This window comes from Schistocerca serialis, unplaced genomic scaffold, assembly GCF_023864345.2.
Source record: "Schistocerca serialis cubense isolate TAMUIC-IGC-003099 unplaced genomic scaffold, iqSchSeri2.2 HiC_scaffold_1189, whole genome shotgun sequence".
NCBI lineage: Eukaryota > Metazoa > Arthropoda > Insecta > Orthoptera > Acrididae > Schistocerca > Schistocerca serialis.
Window position 1 is genome coordinate 1 of NW_026047391.1, and position 5000 is coordinate 5000.

General features: G+C 54.2%; 1 non-coding gene across 1 annotated transcript in view; it reads left to right on the plus strand.

The window, feature by feature from the left end:
• Positions 1-4989: 4989 nt before the first annotated feature.
• Positions 4990-5000, plus strand: part of LOC126434502 (small subunit ribosomal RNA) — a 1910-nt gene continuing 1899 nt past the window's right edge. The window contains exon 1 of the ribosomal RNA XR_007579273.1: positions 4990-5000. This exon is cut by the window's right edge and continues 1899 nt beyond it. This is a non-coding gene — a ribosomal RNA (small subunit ribosomal RNA).

The following is a 5000-nucleotide window of genomic DNA, read 5'->3' on the forward strand; positions in this document are numbered from 1 at the left end:
ATAATAACACATGATGCTCCGCAAGAAAATAGACTTGGGATAGGGTGTGTCGTTGGCAAGTCCCCGGGGCGGCTAGTGTGGGTGGTGATAAGTCCGTAGTGGGCGAGGTATTACGACGATGCCGCCATCTATGCGAATGTGACGCAACGACATTGACATCCAGCCCAGAAACGGCACCTCCATCTACAGGGATCCGACGGAACTACGCCAACCATGCCGGCAAAACAGTATCGCCATCTATGAAAATACGGCGAAACCACATGCAATACCTCCATCTATGCGAATCTGACAACACACTACGTCCGCCATGTCGAGCGCACCACAAAACACAGCGCCATCTGTAGGTCTCCCGCGGCATGACGTCCTGCAACGACGATACCGCCATCTATGAGACGCCAAGCCGACTAAGACAGCGATGGGCCCACAGTGCCCATCTTTCGACCCCACCCACAAAGCCTGCGTCCTCTGTCGACCACAGCACCCCAACGCCAGCGCCTCTGCCGCACGAAATCGTCGACCGGCAATCACTCCACCGGCGCCCCACCCTAACCGCCCAACTCGCAACTCCAGCGGATGAACGGCGGACTTTTCCCGCAGTCGCAATGTGCAATCCACCCCTATAACTTGCGTTTCATGAAGAGTTATGTCCAATATGCGACATTCCCGCTGTCCCTATACATGAGCTGCGAGCTGTACCAGTTACGAGCTAGAGACGCGATCGCGTTGCTCTCTGTACGAATGCCGATGCTGAGCGGTCAGCTAGGAGGCGCTCCATCCATGTCGGTACCGGTGGGCGTTGCACTCGCAGTCGCAAAAACGTACGGCAAGTATATTACTCGGAAGAGTTTATGACAGTCCAAGCCCCCCTGCGTGGGGAGCGTCTTTCTAGGCCATGACCCACCGGAAGGGCGCAGCGTCCCCCACCCCAGACATGTGACGTCACACTATCGGTATTGACGACTCGACTCATTGCTTATAATCATTTGCCATACACCGGTGGAAGCTGCCGAGACGAGTAGCTACATAGCGCGCTCGCCGTGTCACTAATGTACAGAGATACAACAGTTTCGACTGGAACCGGATTAAACGTATACACGGCGCTGATTAGTAATACATAGACCCATCAGAATACAGATAATATATACAACTGTCCGTATACATGCTGAAAGACTCTGCTCACAATCACAACCACACGGCAGCCACACACTCTTATCACGCACTACTCTCCGCCTGTAACACGCACACAGACAATATGTAAGCACCAGCATGGAACAACACCCAGTGCATCCTCTCCGCCACATGAGACAATCCACACTGTCATAACCAGACTGGGAGGTCCACTCAGAAAACGGAATATCCCACCCCCCCGACAACCACCATTGCTCAGCTAAGCCACCAACACCCACACATGTCCTACACAGGGGTGCACCCAACATCACAATACTGCCTCCTCTCACAGCACACAAACAATGGCAGGAATGAAAGACACAGGTCTGCCACAAGCATGGAATCGGAGCGCCGCCTGTCATGAGCCAAAGGTGCATCCTGACGTGGCAAATCAGATGATGCCGCAGGCATCCACTTACTATAATCACAATCAACAAACCGACCGGCCGCCCCCCCCCCCCCCCCCCATTACACCTTTCCATACAACAATGTGTACCTTAACCTAAACTATACTGTACCTTAACCTAAACTATACTGTACCTTAACCTAAACTATACTGTACCTTAACCTAAACTATACTGTACCTTAACCTAAACTATACTGTACCTTAACCTAAACTATACTGTACCTTAACCTAAACTATACTGTACCTTAACCTAACCTATACGGTACCTCAACCTAACCTATATTGTGCCTCAACCTAACCTATGTTGCGCCTTAACCTAACCTATGTTGCGCCTTAACCTAACCTATGTTGCGCCTTAACCTAACCTATGTTGCGCCTTAACCTAACCTATGTTGCGCCTTAACCTAACCTATGTTGCGCCTTAACCTAACCTATGTTGCGCCTTAACCTAACCTATGTTGCGCCTTAACCTAACCTATGTTGCGCCTTAACCTAACCTATGTTGCGCCTTAACCTAACCTATGTTGCGCCTTAACCTAACCTATGTTGCGCCTTAACCTAACCTATGTTGCGCCTTAACCTAACCTATGTTGCGCCTTAACCTAACCTATGTTGCGCCTTAACCTAACCTATGTTGCGCCTTAACCTAACCTATGTTGCGCCTTAACCTAACCTATGTTGCGCCTTAACCTAACCTATGTTGCGCCTTAACCTAACCTATGTTGCGCCTTAACCTAACCTATGTTGCGCCTTAACCTAACCTATGTTGCGCCTTAACCTAACCTATGTTGCGCCTTAACCTAACCTATGTTGCGCCTTAACCTAACCTATGTTGCGCCTTAACCTAACCTATGTTGCGCCTTAACCTAACCTATGTTGCGCCTTAACCTAACCTATGTTGCGCCTTAACCCAACCTATGTTGCGCCTTAACCCAACCTATGTTGCGCCTTAACCCAACCTATGTTGCGCCTTAACCCAACCTATGTTGCGCCTTAACCCAACCTATGTTGCGCCTTAACCCAACCTATGTTGCGCCTTAACCCAACCTATGTTGGGCCTTAACCCAACCTATGTTGCGCCTTAACCCAACCTATGTTGCGCCTTAACCCAACCTATGTTGCGCCTTAACCCAACCTATGTTGCGCCTTAACCCAACCTATGTTGCGCCTTAACCCAACCTATGTTGCGCCTTAACCCAACCTATGTTGCGCCTTAACCCAACCTATGTTGGGCCTTAACCCAACCTATGTTGGGCCTTAACCCAACCTATGTTGGGCCTTAACCCAACACACGTTGGGCCTTAACCCAACACACGTTGGGCCTTAACCCAACACACGTTGGGCCTTAACCCAACACACGTTGGGCCTTAACCCAACACACGTTGGGCCTTAACCCAACACACGTTGGGCCTTAACCCAACACACGTTGGGCCTTAACCCAACACACGTTGGGCCTTAACCCAACACACGTTGGGCCTTAACCCAACACACGTTGGGCCTTAACCCAACACACGTTGGGCCTTAACCCAACACACGTTGGGCCTTAACCCAACACACGTTGGGCCTTAACCCAACACACGTTGGGCCTTAACCCAACACACGTTGGGCCTTAACCCAACACACGTTGGGCCTTAACCCAACACACGTTGGGCCTTAACCCAACACACGTTGGGCCTTAACCCAACACACGTTGGGCCTTAACCTGCTCTGTAATTGTCATACGACGCGTTAAATTAGTGTAGTGTTGCCTAACTGCAACCCCCGCAATATAGTTTGCTACTCGCACTGCCCGGTCCCCAGTGTATCGCTTCATGTTAAACACCTTGCAGCTATACACTGTAATGTGGATGGCAGCAGGACGTACATGCTCAATGCCCTTTGCAGTTGTTCATTGGCATTTGCAGTTGTTCATTGGCATTCGCATGGCGAAGCACTTAGCCTACGCTGTGGTACGGCCTGTGTCAACTGTCCGCTGATGTTGTACGTCCAAATCACACACTGTACTGCACATTGGTCCTCATGTACTGAATGATACATCGTGGTACATGTGACCGTACAACGACTGCGCCAACAACGGCGAACCATGCGGTCCAAATGTTGTGCACTCAGCTACGTGTCGTCTCCCTATAAGAGCTGGATTGCAGTGTGGTATGCCCTGGATGGCGATCAGCATGAGCCGTCTGTTGATGTAGTGGCGCGTGTTGTCAGACGTAGTCGTCTCTTCTCACACACCGTGATAGCATGGTGCACTGCGTTCCACATCTGCGACATGCGACAGAGGCCGGTTGACAGTCGTTCGCGCAATGGACATCGCATACGTACGGGGGCCACCTTCCACGTGTTCGCGAAGCGTGCACATGTTGTTGCGTGTATGTGGGCAGACATAGTGTGTCGTGACACCTGACACAGGCATGCAACAATCGTTGAATTTGCAAATGGCGATGGACGCCTACGTTTGCTGGTGACGTTACGCAAATGAACAACTGGTAAACCGTTGTGGTGCGGTTGTTCTCGCTAGAGGTGAATCAGTGATGGCGACGATCGGTTGAGCTACCAACCGGTTGTTCCAGCGATACCCACCATGCCCACGAACGTGAATGGCATCTGGGTGTGAAGCGATACGCGGCGGTGGCTGGGTGGGACCGTCCCCGGCCGGTGAGGGGGGGCCTCCCGGCGTGCTGGCCGCGCGGTGCGTGGGCGCACGCGCTACAGCCGGCTGGTGGGGGCGGCCAGTGGCAGGCGCGCCGGCCGACGGAGGCGGCAGGCGGCGCAGCTGCGCGCCGGCGCACCCTGCACGCGGCGCCGTGCGGCCAAAGTAGGTCCTCGCGGGCCCGGTGCGAAGCGCGGTGGACATCTGCAGTGTGCTGGTCCGATTGAGGACTGTGTGCGCTGAGGATGCGCCGCCGCCCGGCGCTCGGCGCCGCGACGCCGTCTGCTGCTCGGTCGCCTCTGCGGTTCTCGCAGGTGGTTTGTATCGCAGCTGTGCGGACGTGTTGGCGCGTGCGCTGTGCTGGGAGAGTTCGCTTCGGCACCCAAGTGGGGCTTTTGTCCTTCTGTGGCGCTGGCGTTGGAGCTGCCGGTCACCGTAGGTGGCGCGTGTTGTCTCCCGCCGGCAATGCCACGACAGCACGCTCCCGGGCCTCTGTCGGCAGCGGCAAGCTCAGTTGGGAGCACGGGTGGTCGCACCTAAAGCGTCTACTCGCCAAACCCCGGGCGATTGCGCCTCTCTCGAACCCGACCAAGTACTTAGGACGGCGCTGCGCGCCGCCGGGACCTGAGAGGGTTTCGAGGTGTATGGTGCAGGGGAGCTCAGCCTCCTCCTGTTTGCAGAATAATTGAGCGGACGCTTGCGTGTTCGCGCGGGCCCCCGGGACACACTCCCGGGCGGCCGGCTGCTCAGCTCTAGTTGACGCAGCTCCCTGGTTGA